Here is an 8,069-nt window from a genome sequence, read left to right as displayed (position 1 = left end):
TGTGGTTATGTGCCGTGGAGTCAGTTCTGACTCATAGTGACCCTGTATAGGGTTTCCGAGGCTATAAATCTTTATGGGAGCAGAAACCCTCATCTTTCCCCTGTGGAACAGCTGGTAGTTTTGAACTGCTGACCTTAAGGTTAGCAGCCCAGCTTGTAACCACTACCCTACCAGAGATCCTTCAGTCGAGGTGTAGTGAGCCCTTCGAGAAGACTGATACGTGATCATTGCTAGGACTGTGGAAAGCTACATGCATCGAGAGCAGCATGTTTGAGCAGGAAACCATTGTTTCAGACTCAACCAATCAAGATATTTGGTTGCTATGTGACACATGTGCTACATTTGTTTTCTCAAAGGGAAATTAAGTTTCTAGCAGGACACTGACTAATAACTTTTCCTGTTCTGGCCATCAGAATACCTACAGTTAACAAATTCAGATCCTTTCTGATTTCATTTTATAGGTCATGACTAAACTGGGAAGCCCTGGATCATACCACTAGTAAGTGATGGCTGGGACATAAATCCAGGGCCTCTGCTTTAAAAACATTTTCTCTTAACAATTATGCTATGTTACAATCACTATGTCATATTACAAGCATCATAATTTGTAATAAAGTTGGAATTATTCCAGGACTGTAAGAATGGCACAATTTGAAGAAACCTAATAAATTTTATTAGGATTATACATGAAATCCTAACAAATCACATATCTGAAAGTATCAGATAACATTCAATGTTTCCAGAGGGGAAAGAGATGGAAAAGCTAAAACCCTCTTAGTAAACAAGAACAAAATGATCCTTGCATATCTATTACAAATAGTCATAACACCTAATAGTGATACAATGAAGGCATACCTAACTAATAAAAAAGAAAACATATCTACAGTCATCACCATAACTTAAATTTGTTCTAGACTCTTTAACCAAGGCAGTCAATCAGTAAAAACAATAGAAATATGAGATTTCTCTTGGGAAAACACACGTGCACACACACACACACATATATGCATACATATATAGAATAATTGTATAAATAGAAAAACAAAAGGACCAACTTCAAAATCATTTTCAGCATAAACATTTTACGAAACAAAGCAACTGTGAAGGAAAGCCTGTGGGAAGGGAAAAAGATACATGTATATGGGGATGACAATGGCTGAACTCTGCTTTAAGCCTTAAGAGTCCACATAAACGGGAAATCATGAAGTCCTGCTTCACCTCCCAAGAATGCATACCAACATTCTTTAGATTCTTTTCTTTTGCCTATTTTGCCTGGAAAAATACTTGAAACCACAATTTTGAACAGTTTGTTTTTGTGTGTCAGTATTTTAACTGGAAGAAGGAGATTTTTTCATGGATCTTTAGGTTGTGGTGATTTGACATCTTATTAGTTACAGGATCTATTGCCCACATGGAAAAAGGAAGAACTTTTTTGTAAAGGGAGAATGGAAATGATGAGGGCCAACATTATGTAGTCCCTTATTCCCTGACGTAGTATTTAAAGTCTTCAGTTGTGTGGAGTTAAAAGGAAAGGACCAGATTCTTTTGAAGTGTGTGTGCCTGCAGGAAATGACAGTGACAGTCACTGAGCATCTTTCAGACTGCTGGAGTCACCAGGGATCCAGGCTGACGGGATGCCATAGCTTCACATATGCAGGAGTGAGCACAATGTATACATTCAATCAAGGATTCTCAGGATACTCAAGAACTTTGACTTAACTCTCCAGAGACATTTTGATAAGTAAAAACTTTCCGTTCACTTATACATCTTTATTCTCTCCCACAAAGACTTCGGTGGCTAACATGTCAGTATACTTATTTATTTTTAGATCAGGATCTTGAATACATCAGGTGGCTACTAACTTGGGGTCAAAAACCCCAGCGTGAGTCACAAATTAGCCACTTAATTATTATGTATGATCTTGGTTAAAACACATAATCCCTCACTCCACTAACGTTAACTTCATCAGTGTTACCAATAACCTGCTGTATTCCATGCCCAACAAGCCCTTTCATTGATATTTTACTTAATCTCTTTATAGCTTTTGGACACTGCTGATCACCTTTCCCTCTTGAAACTCTTCACCCTGGGTTTTCATAATGCTCCATTTCTGGTTTTCCTCTTTCCTGTCAGCAAGTTTTTTCCTTGTTGTTTAGCTTAGTCCTTGCATCTCAGGTCTGGCATCTGTTGTTGTTGTTGTTATGTGCCCTAGAGTCTCTTCTGACTCCTAGTGACCATGTACAGGGTTTCCGAGGCTGTAAATCTTTACGGAAGCAGAAAGCCTCATCTTTCTCCTGCAGAACAACTGGTAGTTTCGACTGCTGACTGTGAGGTTAGCAGCCCCATTCGTAATCACTATGCTACCTGTGTCGCCTCATTCAAATCCACAGATTCCAGTCCCTTTATTCTTAGATGCAGAACTATAAACTGGATGTCTCCACTTCATTTCAACAGGCCCCAGATGGAATTAAATATCTTCCCCACACTATCTAAATCTGAAAATTGTTGATGTTAGATGCCATCGAGTAGGTACCGACTCATAGTAACCCTATGCACAACAGAACTCATAGTAACCCTGGGCCAACCTCACAATTGTTGCCACACTTGAGCCCATTGATGCTGCCACTTTGTCAATCCTTCTCGTTGAGGGTCTTCCTCTTTTTCTCTAACCCTCTACCTTACTGAACATGAGATCCTTCACCAGTGACTGGTCCCTCCTGACAATATGTCCAAAGTATGAGAGACGAAGTTTGGCCATCTTGGCCTCTAAGGAGCACTCTGACTGCATTTCTTCCAATACAGATCTATTGGTTCTTTTGGCAGCCCATGGCACTTTTAATATTCTCCTCCAACACCAAAACTCAAAGGCATTAATTCTTCTATGGTCTTCCCTACTCATTGTCCAGCTTTCGCATGCATATGAGCTTATAGAAAATACCATAGCTTGGGTCAGGTACACCTTAGTCCTCAAGGTGACATCTTTGCTCTTCAACACTTGAAAAAGATCTTGTACAGCAGATTTGTCTAATGCAATACGTCATCTGATTTCCTGACTGCTGCTTCCGTGAGTGTTGATAGTTGATCCAAGAAGAATGAAGTCCTTGACAACTTCTATCTTTTCTTCTTTGACAAGAATGTTGTTTATTGGTCCAGTAGGGTACAGAAATTTTGTATTCAATACTTTTGTGTTGTATATGAGGTAAACTTTTTGAAACTTGCATGAAGAGATAATAAATGATTTTTGCATGCAATTTAAGTAACATTGAAAATATTTATTCCTTCATGCCAAAAGTGGCTGTTGTTGTTAAGGGCCATGTCATCAGTTCTGACTCATAACAACACTGTATAGAGTTTCTGAGACTGTAAATCTTTATAGGAGCAGAAAGTCTCATCTTTCTCCAATGGAGTAGCTGGTAGATTCAAACTTCTGACCTTGTGGTTAGTAGTACAGTGCTTATCCTACAGAGCCACCACACTCCAAAAACGATTGCTGGTTGGTGTTGCTTGTATGCCACTGAGCCGGATCCTACTCATAGTGAGCCTGTATAGTGAGGCTGTAGATCTTTATAGGAGCAGAAACCTTATCTTGCTCCTGCAGAGTGACTGGTAGATTCTGACTTTGTAATTAGCAGCCCAGCTCGTAATCCGCTACACTGCCAGCATTCCTTAAAAGCGATTGCTGTTGTTGTTGTTAAGTGCCATCGAGTCAGTTCCAACGTATAGAGACCCTGCATAAGGTTTCCTAGGAGCAGCTTCTGAGTTTGAACTCCTGACCTTGTGGTTCAAAGTCCAGTGCTGATTCTACAGCACCACACCATGAGTCCAAAGTGGGTTGCTGAGATAGTGAAATTAATAGTGATTTTTAAAAATCTATTTTTCAAAATATTTAATGTGGAACTATAACTTTATGGTGACAATGATAAATGACTTACATAAAAAATACAAAAACTAAAAAACGAATGTTTCTCAGTGAGCATGGAACCAGAAAAGGGCAGTCTGGAAACCGTTAGGACCCCCTGCATAGGGTTACTATCTGAGGTCCCCTACTCATTCCAAGCTGTCACAACCCACTCCTAAAACTGAACTGGAAGCAAATGACTCATTTCTTGGCTTTAGGTTTCTAGACTCCACACAGACTAAAATCTTTCTGATACACTGTAATTGAAAAGATTACTGTTTACTTCAGTTATATGCCAGTTATATATTCATGACTGTCTTTCTTGATTGAACATGGGACCTTGGTCTACTATTGGAGAGTCTGAAATTGTCTTATCAACAAAACCATTCTGATTTTTGATTGAGTGCTTATCTGTTTGGAATATCTGGGTGGGGCAAAGGATTTGCCCTCAACTACTAACCTCAAAGTTGGCTGTGCCAACCCTGTAATGGTCTAGTAGTGATTGAAGTCTTCTAACTTCAGATGGAGGAGAATCCCCTTCAGCACAAAGCTGACCCCTGGGAGGTGGAGATCAGACATACTTCCACTCTTCAACTATTCTTCCTGGCCTCTTGGCTGAGTTTGATAATCCTTTGCAACAGCCACACAGAACTCACAAATTATTCTTCACAGAAGTGGCTTGTTAAGGAAGTAACAGTGTACAACTCAGGATCAGCATTGACAGGATTCATCAGGATCATCAGGATTCGGATGAGAAAAAACATGTAGGCAAAGTCTGGAAGGCTCCCCCAATGTAGAGAACACAGTCCTCCATTCTTCTGCACAGGACAGCTCTCTAATCTCCTTTTAGCTGGGCAAGCGGCCCTTCTCTCTATAATACACACCACATCTTGTCTGCACACCCATCCCTCTTGACCCCTCCAGATAGCTCTTCTCTCAGCTCCCTCAGGACAGGCCTCCTCTTGGCTGTGCATGATCCCTCTCATCTGTATAGGTCTTGCTGCCTTTGGCCTCACTGACATTGGCCCCTCCACTGCCAACTGGCCCAGCTCATAGTCAGAGTAGCAGTTTTGTTCAGTTCTCTTAGCTGCATTCCTAGCATTACTGTCACAGGGCCCCCTCTGAGCCTGTCACTACTGGCTTTGACAAAGGTTCATCCCAGGCCTTTCATTGTCTTCAGTGTAAGGGGCCTTGCTCTGTGTTACAGCTCTTTTAGGAGGCACCTCACCATCTCTCTCTCTCTGTTTTGTCTCTCTTCTTGCCTCACTGAGATTTTCACCTTTCTTTGTCTTTCTGAACCATCGGTAGGGTTGGCTTCAGATATGAAAATTTGTCAACTTCAAGGCATGGGCCTTTTCAGCAGGGCCATGAACTAAACTAACCAATCCCCTAGGTGACACATTGTCACTTCATTTGCATAATATATGATCACTTCATTTACATAGTCTATAGTATGGTGAAGGAGACCTGGTGGCGCAGTGGGTTAAGCACTGAACTTGGTGCTTCAAACCCACCAGCTGCTCCTTGGGAGGAAAAATGAGGCAGTCAGCTCCCATAGAGATTTACAGCCTCTGAAATCTTATGAGCAGTTCTATTCTACTTTATAGGGTGGCTGTAAGTCAGAATCAACTCAATGGCAATGGGTTTTGGGGTTTTAGTATATTGAACAGTCCCTGTGATGTGTGTAAAATAGCCCAATCACAAGATAGGCTGGAACCCAGGTTCAGACAAAAAGCATCAAACCATCAAGTTTAAAGTTAACCAAAGAAATGTCAATCAATCTAGACAAAAGCAGTAAATCCTCTGGGCAAAGATAACTCCTCAGGGTTTCGGGGGGAAAATATCCCAAGCTGTTTTCTCCAAAGAATGGAAGTAAAATGCCACAGAAAGGAACTCATTTCACCACAAACTCACTTAGTGTCATATTCATAGACATTTATTTTAATTTTATTCTAGAGGATGGATTTTCAGACCTCAGCTCCAAATCCAAGGCTCTTTGGGAAGCTGTATGCACTACTCAGGAGTCCTGGTGTGGTGCTGTGGGTTAATGCGCTGGACTGCAAAGTTGATTTGAAATGCAAGGTGGTGGGAGGTTAAAGCTCACCAGCTGCTCCTCAGACACCCTATCCAGGGTCACTATGAGTCGGAACTGACTCAATGGCACTTAACAAATACTTGCACTGTTCAAGGAGCTCTGGTAGCATTGTGAGTTATGAGTTGAGCTGCTAACCGCAAGGTCAGCAGTTCAAATCTACCAGCCCCTCTACAGGAGAAAAAGGAGGCTTTCTGATCCCTTAAAGATTTACAGCCTTGGAAACCTTATGCAGGGTCACTGTGAGTTGGAACCAACTCCATGGTACGCAACCACCACCACCACCATGCTCTATCTAAGAAGAGAGTTGGTAGCACATTGAATTAAATTTTGGGTTGCTAGCTGGACAGTCAGCAGTTTGAAACTATTAGCAGCTCCATGGGATAAAAATGAGATTTCTTGCACCATTAAAGATTTACAGCCTTGGAAATCCTTCAGGTTGAGAAATGCCAAGTGTATTCTATTGTCTATTATTATTGTAAGGTGCCATCAAGTCAGTTCCAATTCATAGTGACCTTATGTACAACATAGTAAAACACTCAGCAAAACTGTCTCTATGGCACACAATGATAACACAACATGTACTATCTACAAGGAGTCCTGGTGATGCTGTAGGATACACACTGGACTATGAACCTTAGGTTGGCAATGCAAACTTATCAGCTGCTCCATGGGAGAAAGAGCGCTTCTGCTACTGTACAGATTTAAACCCTATACAGGGTCAATATGAGTCAGAATCAACTCGAAGTCTGTCAGTTTGGTTATTGGTTTTTGGTTTTTTTTTTTTTTTTTTTTTTTTTTTTTTTTGGTTTATGTACTACTATAGCCTGTTCTAGGGAGCACTGATAGCGTAGTGGTTACGAGTTGTGCTGCTAACCTCAAGGTCATCAGTTAGAAACTACCAGTGGTTCCACAGGAGAAAGATGAGGCTTGCTGCTCTCGTAAAGATTTACAGCCTCGGAAACGCTCTACAGGATTGCTACGAGTCGGAACCGACTCCACGGAACACTACCACCACCATCACCACTACAGCCTGTCCTGACTTAACAAGGTTGAATGAGAGCAGCTGTTCCCAATCTATTCCATAATACTCTTTCATACGCCTGAAGCTAAAACTGTTTGTCAGTTTTAGTAATTCAAACATGCTCAGTTTGACTTTACCTCTGATACTTTAGTTCCTGGGATAGAAGTGATTTTTACCCCTGGAAATTGTGAATGTCTCTCCATTGATATTGAAGATATTTAAAAGAAACTCCATTGGTGCAAATATCCCTACAGTGGTCTGTATTGTAGAGCAGAGTATATAGTGGAGTGGGAAAAGGAATTGAAAGATATTGTTCTCTACTGAAAGTGCTTTCTTTTACAGTAAATTATAAATATGCATGACATTATGCATAATGAGTACAACCTGTGGCTAATAGAAGAAAGGCCTCAAATTAGAAGCAGGAGCGGAACAGCTTGTAGCGAGCAGGCAGCAAGATGGCCGACTATGCAGGAATGCTATCTATAACAAAGATAAGAAAAACCCAATGAAATGGATGTAGATGATAGTCCTGGAACTCTGAACCTCAGATGAAGAGATAGGGAAGTGGACTCATTGCCTACTAGGAGAGGGAGCTGAGTAGACACAGCAAAAAAGAAGAGACTGGTAGCTAATGCCTGCAAAGCAAATGAGCACAGCCATCTTGAGCTTTTGTGAGCGCCTTCAGAGACAAGAAAACATGTTGGCATTGCAGAAGGATAGCTGTGGCTCACAGAGAGTAAGGTCTCATTTTTGCTGTTGTTGTTCACGTTCTTCAAACTCCGCTGGTAACCAGAGGCAAGGCTGGCCGTAACTACGTATATCTGAGGGAAGCTACTGTTCTCCTGGGGGATTGCATGGAGGTGAGTGTTGTAGTTGTGGGCCCCATTAAAGAAGTGGGGAGCTATTTACACTAACCCTGTTCCGGTGGGCCCTGCTCCAGATCTGCAGACCCAGTCCTGGCAAGCCCTAGATTCGCCCTCACTAAGAGAAGCAGCTGAAAACAGTAAAGAAAAAAGAAAAGGGGGGAGGGGAATCCAGGCAACAGCTAGAAAAA

Source organism: Chrysochloris asiatica, unplaced genomic scaffold, assembly GCF_000296735.1.
Source record: "Chrysochloris asiatica unplaced genomic scaffold, ChrAsi1.0 scaffold00069, whole genome shotgun sequence".
Classification (NCBI taxonomy): Eukaryota; Metazoa; Chordata; class Mammalia; order Afrosoricida; family Chrysochloridae; genus Chrysochloris; species Chrysochloris asiatica.
The sequence above is the reverse complement of the archived record's forward strand: the minus strand, read 5'-3'. Positions refer to the sequence as shown.